The following is a 9,842-nucleotide window of genomic DNA, read 5'->3' as shown; positions in this document are numbered from 1 at the left end:
TGAACACTTATTTCCTTTGGAGAACCATACCTCCCCTCACAATGCACGTCCTTCAGTAGATGATTCTGACTCTAAGAGCAGGCATGTGATTTTGGACCAACTAATCAGAGCACTGCATGCCCTTGCCATGGCAATTGAGCATAAGGGACATTTGGCCCAAATCAATCCAATGAAGTTCAAGTCAAAACTTCTGGGAAACTCTTGTAAAGAAAGAACGTGTTTCTTTGCAAAGGACGTATACAGAAAGGACATCATCTGGAATTGCCAGGGGACATTACATGGAGAAGGACTGACCTGGAGTAAAGTCAACGCAAAGCAAAGCAGCACTGAAAGACAAAGGGTCTGACCCTGGAAGACTTACTTCTCTTGAGCTCTGGCCCACCTGTGCCTGAAGTTCTGTTGCTACATTTATGTTGATGAGCCCAGACTTCCGTTTTCTTACTTAAACCACTTTGAGTGGAGTTTCTGTTTTTTATAACCAAAGCAGGATGTTCCCTCTGCCATTTTCTTCATGCTAAGGGTGTTGTTCCCAGCAACTCTGCAGGAGTAGAGGCCAGATGACCCGCACCCCCCTTCCCATGGTAGCAGCCTCTGGAACCCTAATCATAAAAGACCAAATGGCAAAAGTTACTCACATGCTCATGGCAGCAATTTTAATGATGTACTGTGTGGGGCTGACCCTAGGAAGGGATTCTAAAAAGGGCTTTGCTTATGTAATTTAAATTCTTAAAATAACTGTAGATTGAGTCTGAGAATCCCGCGGGGCTGCTGACTGCCTAACCTGGGACGGAGAGGTCAGAGAATCTCAGTGAATGAAAAATAGGCTGACAGCAAAATAGGCTAAGAGCAAAATCATCTCTTATCCTCGGCAGAGCATAAGAGTGGGTCAGGACTCCAAGTGGCAAATTAGTGACTTTGCATTTATTTAACGACTTCTCAAAAATACTGTCAGCAGCACAGGAGGAGAGCTGACCCATTTCTGAGTCTGGAATCGATAGACTAATAAAAGTAATCCTTAAAAATAGCTTTTCCTTCTTAAAATACGCTTCCCATTGAGCAGCACCCAGAAGAAAATTTTTATCTGGGCCCTGACTCATTTTTCCATGGTTGAAACAGAGTAAGACAGAAGCTTTAGTATACTCGGAGGTTATTTGCCTGGATACTGTGCACAGGGGTTCCGTTCCTGAGCGGAGACTCCAGCCCGGGTTTCCTGGTTCTCCTTAGTGAGCCAGCTCCTCCTCCTCCCTCAGGTTGGGAAGGGGGCAAGGCCACAGAGGCTCCCAGACTCACTTCACCAAGAGCCCAAGAGCGATGTATCTGGTGTTCACATCCTGTTCCCATCAAACTGAAACCTGGAACCTGGAGAGTAAGAAGTAGGGCCTGGAGTGCCAAGAATGACAACTTGGAACAGGGCAGGGAAGTCCTCTGGCTGCTTAGATTATCCTGGGGCTTGAGTGGTGAGGAAAGAGAGAAGAAACCAATCTTCAGAAGAAGGCAACCCCTTCAGGACTGGTTGTGATCTGTGGACAATGTAATTTTCTTGGGCTTGGGTATCTCCTCTAACTCGCTAGCATGACACTCACATTAAGACGTCCTTGTGGTTGTTTTTTCCCCCCAAGGAATCTCTTTCCTACATACGCAGAAGAAAATGTCTTTCTTCCATGTTCTATACAGCGTTTCCTGTACAAGCAATAGTTTGGGATCTATATCCCATCTCCTCTATCCATATGTCATGGTAATGAAAATCCCCTAAGCGGTGTTTCTCAAAGGGAAGACGTAGACTACTGGCAGCAATTCTTCCTAGGGCATCTGACAAAAATGCATATTGCAAAAACCCACGACAGACCTAATACATCAAAAACTAGGGAGACAGGGCGCAGACATTTCCATCTTTGAGGTTATTTCCAGGCATGCTTTATGCGCACTCAAATTTGAACCCCACGACCCAATGGTAAGAACAGGTGTTTTGAGTTGCCATGAGCAGATGCAGAGTAGAGGCCTCTAACGCCCTCTGATGTTCATGGGAAGTCCCACGTGAAGGTGTGGTGTTCGAATTTGAGGGCGGGGGAGTAAGAAACTAAGGACAGAAGTCCTATAATTCTGTATTTTTCTTCCCACCTCATTATCAGAGCAGTTAGGTCCTGTTTTTCCCTATGGGGAGAGGTTTACCTAAGCAATTCCAGAAGCTGCAAGTTTCTTTCCAAATTCAACTCAAAGTCACTTTCATGAAATTTGTGGTTAATACTATTTGTGGACTTTAAAGGTTTGGCTGCCTCTTGTGCCACCAGTGATGGCAGTGTGCTATGAGAAATATCTTATTACAGACCATGCTCTGCATTTTTGGTAATGGGGACAGTAGTGATTTTACAGCCATACCTTTTGAGCTCTGAGGCTAAATAAGGCCCATGGGAGGGACAAAGGAAAACTGAAAATCTGTTTCAAGATTTCTTAACTGGAATTTGGAAAGGTTGGGAAATAGGTACTAGAAATAATTAAAGGGATATGGAGTACAAAATGATTAACAGATGTGAACTGAACTGAAGGGTCTTTCTAAGAAACAGACAGGATAAGGCAAGAGTTGTCCATAATGGTATATTGATGGTGTCTCGAGGCACCTGGGTGGCTCAGTCAGTTAAGCAACCGACTCTTGATTTCAGCTCAGGTCATGATCTCAGGATTGTGGGATCGAGCCCTGCATCAGGCTCTGTGCTGAGCCTGCTTCAGATTCTCTCTCTCCCTCTCTCTCTCTCTCTCTCTCTCTGCCCCTCTCCCCCACTCATGCTCTCTCTCTCAAATGAAGTTTAAAATGGTTTGAACGGTGTCTCATGGAAGCAGTCAGTATAAAAGTGGTAAAATGCCTGACCCCACAATATCAAATACCTTTACTAAGAAGCCCTCCCCTAAAGTGAAGAAATTGAAAAGGAAAAAAAAAAAAAAAAAGCAAAAGGAGCGTCCTGAGCTGTGCTCTTGTTGGTAGTTGCTGAATCTACCAGGAGTATGGAGAAAAAAAAGTATGTGATGACTATGATGAGATCCAGTACATCCATTTCCTGACCCTTACTTTTTAATCCTTAGAATGATGCTATGAAGTAAATACCATAACAAAGGAAACTTGGGACCTGAAACATTGAGTAACTTGCTGAAGACACAGGCATTTATCATGTATTGTGGCCAGGATCTGAATCCAGGTTACTGTGCTAATGGTAGCCTTTATGATGAGTGGAATCCAAACTGTAAGCAAGGAGCAATCCTTGAAGCTCATCTGCCCTACAGTGTACTGAGATGTCTAACAGCGCAAATTCAAATCAAGACCACAAGGCACTTGTTAGCAAAAAAGTGAGAGAAAACACATAAAGCCCTTAGTGTCTGCACAGATTAAGCAAGGACCCCATAATAATAACGTTCGTCATCATTATTATCATCCACATTTATCATTCTGATCATTACTATTATTCCCAAAAGGGGTCAAATTTTAAGGTTGCTTAATCTTAGAATTCTCTAGAGTTAACAATGAAAGTCTAGATTAAAAATAGAAAAACAAAGCAGGTGGTGAGTAGATTCAACTGCTGTAGGAAATTTCTGCATGGCTCAGTATTAGCTAGAGGCTCAGTATTAGCTAGAGAGTGACAGAGGAGGGTTTTGAGCCCAGGCCTGATTCCAGTATCTGAGCAGATCCTTCCATATCCAGTTCTGGTCTTTGCCCTTGAGCCTCTGCTCACATATTTCTCCCTGCCCAGAAATCCCCGTATTCCCCTTCTTTTAGAAAGATATTGCCTTAAACTCTTTCTGGAACTATCATAGAGACATATTTCAAAGTAGAGAGTCTCCCCAGATCACCATCTTTGGTACATTTTCTATCTTTCCGACATATGGGACTAGAGCCTGTTGTCTGTTGTCAGCTCTGCTTTTCTAGTTCGTCATAGACCACTCAAGGTCTAGTTCTTATAGACCACTCAAGGTCTATAGCTCTATCCTTGAACCTTCCAGAGGACATTATCATTTTTTCCTTTATTGCCTTTATTCCCAAATAGACTGTGAGTCCTTTGGGAGCAAAACACTTGGCTCAAGATCTAACACAGAAGCTGGTATGTAACAGGGGCCCGATGCATCTTTAATAAATCGATGAAAAAAATCTTTGAACTCTAACGTCAAGAGTTACTTAACAAGTTATTAGAGTCCCCATATACCTGCCATAAATGATAAGGATTACCGGAGCCTCAGCTCATAACATTTAACTTAAATGACAAGTAATGCTGGTCCCAGTGGTGAAAAACACATCCACATTTTAATGAACGGAATTGAAATGCCTTTGAGGTTCTGGAACATACTTTCAGGGTGCATCCACCAGAACTCTTGGCTTATTTAAGATTTCACATATAATTCTTGTCACTTAGCATCCCCAGGCTTGAAAATTGGCTCATGCTGAAAGGAATCTCTGGGGTAAGAGAAAATCCTGATTCCCTGATATGCTCCAACAGGGACAGAAGGGTGGCAGTCTCATTTCCTGCCAACTTTTTAAATTATGAATATTTTGGTATGATGATAAGTAAGTGAGACAAACCTACCAGGGAATCAAATAACCCAGGAACATGAAAACATAGATTATTGTTTTCCTTCCCTTTTTCTCTCAAGTTGATTTGTTTTGCCTTTGCAAAAGAAAATAAGGTCAGGTGGCAAAAAAATTGCTTTGGGAAATTTAAGTCTACAAAATCATAGTAAAAGGAAATTTATTCTCTCTTACTCAGTCACACTATCCAAATGCATAACTCTGCTCTGGTTTCCCTAGAATTATGGGCAAATTATTTGAGTAGTTTAATATCTCTTTTATACTATGAAAAAAAAAAGTCACCCTGCTTGATACCCGCCCTCCCCACCCCCCAAATACCTTTCCAGATTAAGGTAAACTCTTTAGGAAACACCTCTTTGAAATATTCATGGTAAAATATAGACTGTAAAAAAAAATCCTAATTCAGAACAATAATGGAGGTGAGAACAGACTTCCTTTTAAGTTTCTGGAGTGAAATAAAAAAGCTTGGATTTTATGGCATCTTTTTGTAGTAATCTAAAACACGGTTTTTGTTATGTTAATGAAACACACACTACTATTTGAGGACTCACTATATTTTCCTTTCATACAAAAGCACTCTCAGAATCCAGACAGATTAGGTTAGGGCAAAGACTACCTTTCCCATCCCCATTTTATAAGCAAATCTTCCAACATCTAGCATATGTTAGTTGAATTAATGAGAGCAATAAACAAAGAAAGCAAGATTAGCAGTGAATGCACTCAATGGAAAACTTCATCTTACTCTAAAATCTTCTCTCCTTTTTTTGTCATTTGAATGTTATTGCTAAATATAAGATAAGAATGCTTTCTTGTATACTTCCCTTTATGTTCCACAGACTTTATGTTCACAGACTTTCTGACTCACCCCTATTCATGATCAAACACAAATTTCACAAAAGGTTTAATTGCATCTAGACTTTAATAAATATTCCATTTGGGATCTGCAAATAAGACTATAGGAAGGTGGGGGAATCTTTTTATTATGCAAATATAAGCTAGGGGAAGCTCTTTCTGAAAGCGATTTTGCTGAGCCCTCAAAAAGCAATGTTTGAATGGCCTTTTCTTTCTTTTTTTCTTCCAGGAATGTCAACCTCATTACAAGTCTGGTTATAACATCCTTATTTCATGGTCCTTTGGCAAATAAGTTCTTCTTGAGATGAATTTTGACAAAATATAAAACGATAACTTCATGTATTTGTATACACTGTCTCAAATGAAGTACTTTATTCAGGTTGGAAGGTAATGTTCTTGATAACGAAGTGGAATTTTTGTAGAAACTTCTCCAATAGGACCTGTCCTCTGAGGAAGGCAAATGCTGGACATCTCTCTTTTAGTCTACCCATTCAGTGGACAGAAATTCATATATAATGATAATTGCTTTCATTTCCTGAACATGTGCCACATATTGTGCTAAGCATTTTAGATGATAAACTTGATTAACTTTCACAAAAATCCTTTGCATTATTGGTACTTTCGTTGCCACTTTAAAGGTTGAAGAACTGAGGGGCACCTGGGTGGCTCAGTTGGTTAAGCACCCAACTTTGGCTCAGGTCATGACCTCACTGTTAGTGAGTTCAAGTCCCACCCCAGGCTCTGTGCTGACAGCTCAGAGTTGGAGCCTGCTTCAGAGTCTGTGTCTCCCTCTCTCTCTGCCCCTCCCCTGCTTGCTCTCTGTCTCTCTCAAAAATAAATAAACATTGAAAAAATTTTTAAGAAAAATAAAATGATAAAGGTTGAAGAACTGAGGATCAAAGAAGCAACTGTCTTTTTACCAGGTCACATAGCTGTAGAACCAGGATTTGAACCCAAGTTCAAATGCAAAATTTGGTGTTTTAGATTCTTCTGTGTATCTTTAGATTCTGTTTGCGTATCTTCTTTCTTTGGAGAAACAACTCAGTTAATAAAACAGGAGGTACCTAGGCATGTTTTACTCGGTGAGTCATTTCTTTAAGAATTTGGAGAAACAGGGCGCCTGGGTGGCGCAGTCGGTTAAGCCTCCGACTTCAGCCAGGTCACGATCTCGCGGTCCGTGAGTTCGAGCCCCGCGTCAGGCTCTGGGCCGATGGCTCGGAGCCTGGAGCCTGTTTCCGATTCTGTGTCTCCCTCTCTCTCTGCCCCTCCCCCGTTCATGCTCTGTCTCTCTCTGTCCCAAAAATAAATAAAAAACGTTGAAAAAAAAAAAAAAAAAAAAAAATTTAAAAAAAAAAAAAAAAAGAATTTGGAGAAACAATAAACCATGGCAATAACAAAGGTAATTATGCACCCCAAAAGACCAAATGTTTGACTCTGGGACTATATCAGTACTTATGGAATATAAAGTTGATATGCAGATGTTAGCAGTTTGCCTTTATCACCTAGATAGATGCCACTTAACTTGGGCAAACTGAGGTAAAAAACCAAACCCTTAGCAGGCTACAATTGTTCCTATTTTTTAACTAGTTCCTCCTTTGCCAGATTAATTTTAAAGTCATATATTTTGTATCATGAATGTGGGCACAGTTTGAACATTCACCCGTTTTCATCCGCCAGCTAGTAAGATGTCAGCCAGGAACTGAAGACTCAGTCACCCTTGATAGCCCTGAAAAAATAATTGAGCCCCATGATGGGAGGTTACTCCATGATGAAGTCATTCCCTCTGTCTGTCAAGTCACTAGAGGTTATACTCATGCATGGGAGGGAAAAAAATGATTACTCCGTTTTATGTGATTACACACCCTATTGCCTAAAGGCATCATCACACACGCATTGTTTTCCCTTTTCCGCACATTTTCTGAAGCAATCAAATGGGTTATGGCCACTGCAGGGTAAATGCGCTGTTTTAACGTCTTACTGGCTGGCAGACAGTACAGAAAAAGTACTGGTGACTCATAGGAGTCTCATTTTCTTGTGCCGTATAAATAATAATGCAAAGAAAGAGAAGGCCTTATGATTTCAGTCTATTTGCAGTGTCTCCACTGTGAGTTGACTTTGAGTGCAGAATATTCTTTAAACATTTATTACATTTCCTGTGATAAGTTGATGAAACGCAGATTGATTTTCACTAATTTGGGGGGCGCCTGCATGGCTCAGTCGGTTAAGAGTCTGAGTTCAGCTCAGGTCACGATCTCGCGGTCTGTGAGTTCAAGCCCCACGTCGGGCTCTGGGCTGATGGCTCAGAGCCTGGAGCCTGCTTCCGATTCTGTGTCTTCCTCTCTTTCTGCCCCTCCCCCATTCATGCTCTGTCTCTCTCTGTCTCAAAAATAAATAAACACTAAAAAAAAAAAGTTTAAAAAAAAAGATTTTCAGTAATTTGGGGGAAATCTGTACAGGGGTGGTTTTATGGTATGAAGTAATATTGCCCTGCAAAGAAGGGGAGAAAAGTATCTCTATGGTAGTTGATGTGCCTGCTCAAACACATTCCAAGGGCTCTCCTTAAAATCCTAGCCAACTCTTTAAGTTTTCCACTTTGCCCCATCTCTCACTTAACTCTTCTCTTATGCTGAGACACCTTCTAAAAATGTAGTAGAACAAAATATCGGAATGGGTAGAGCAGGGGTTGGGGGTGGGTATTAAATCTACATTGGAAGATCACAACATCCACTCCCTCCAAGACTGGTGTTGTCCCTCTTGTGTTGATTCTCATAGCCTACCACAGCTTTCCAGAGCTAACTTGCCTTTCTTTTGAGAGGCAAGAGGTTTTTCACTGGCTTTAGTGAACCATGTCCCCTCCCCACCTTCCAAAAACAAACACAAACAAACAAATAAACAAACAAAAAACAAGGGCCTGGCCTTGTTATTCGGAATAAAATTTTATAATGGTTATCAAGAGCATCACCATCTCCACTGGCACTGATTGGAAGCTTACTATGAGCTAGACTTTGTTCTAAGCACATTCATGCATTAATTCCTCATCTTCTTCAAAGACATTGCCAAGTAAAGTGCCAGAATTCCAAATAAATATACCTGGTAGAGACCCACTATTAAAAAACAAGTACAGAGTTTCATCCAGATTCTTGGTTGCAGGATAATCAGGGAGGGAGCTGAGAGCCTGAGCCCCTTGATGAAAGGTGGTAGCTTGGATTGTGACCTTGCAGGGAGAAAGGCAAGTTTCTCGTTCTCTGCCAGGGTGTTTTCCTACTTCCTATCTCCTCAAGAAGAGGGCATATTAATCAGATTTATTAGATGATACACGCCAGTTGAGGCATATTTATGAGTGGGCAGGTCACTGTGCATTAAAGAGCTATGGCACCCATATATATCTCTTCTGTTTTCTTTTTCCATGTGACTGGAGTGAGTGGATTCAAGGCCTGTGATCTTGGGGCATGCCTATCTCTTTCTTTTTTTCAGGCATGCCTAATGGTATGAATTGTTATTTCAGTTTCCTGTGTCTTGAAACTGGCCAGAAAGTAATAAAACATCAAAATATGAATTCTGCACTATGAAGGTAGAGGTTCTGCTTAAAGTATAAAATATACATTTCACTTGAGCATTATCAGAGTTCTGTGCAGGGGGCCCAGTAATCATCATAGTGGCATTGTGATATTCATTGGCATTTTTCCTTGCATATCTCTCACAAGAGCTATACAGGACAAAGGATGGTGAAAGAACAGGATTTGTCCACTCATAAGTATGTGGTTGGAGTATACCAAACGCTGTCACAATGGAACCTTAGGTTCTTATAGAAGTCCACTGCTCCTCATGATAAGTCATTAGGTACAACTTGTAAGTGAAAAATAACAGCCTGTCATTATCTCCCTAAATATTCTTTTGGAAATACACCGGGCAGGAAGTCCCTTCTGATGAAAGAAACAAGAGAAGAATAATGGCACTTTTACCGACAAGGGGCTGGAATAATGGACTCTACTATGGAAGCGGAATCGGTGTCACTCTGTGAAGAAGAGAAAGAGGAAGAAGGACACTCTTATGAGCAAAACCCAGGCCTTAATCTATGAAATTTCCCTTTACTAGCTTGGTTTGGCATGTAGGTGAGTAGATCTAATTTAGAGCATTTTCCCCAATATGTGCGTCTTCATAGACGCCTGACCTAGATGATAGTATCAGGAACCCCTTCATTAGAACCCATATTTACATTTTAATTTACTTTCTCTTCATTTACCAAGCCTCTCTCAATCTTTTTCCTATTCCTTTCTTCCTCTAAAAGATTAGGTATTTAAAAGAGCTGTATGTTTCAGGGTAGCCCAAACTGAAGGAATTTGCTATTTTCAATTATTTAAAACTGAAATCAAATGTGTTAATATAAAAACACCCTGATTTCAGTCATTCCTACGTACGATCC

This window comes from Panthera onca, chromosome A2, assembly GCF_046562875.1.
Source record: "Panthera onca isolate mPanOnc1 chromosome A2, mPanOnc1 haplotype 2, whole genome shotgun sequence".
Taxonomy (NCBI): Eukaryota; Metazoa; Chordata; class Mammalia; order Carnivora; family Felidae; genus Panthera; species Panthera onca.
The sequence above is the reverse complement of the archived record's forward strand: the minus strand, read 5'-3'. Positions refer to the sequence as shown.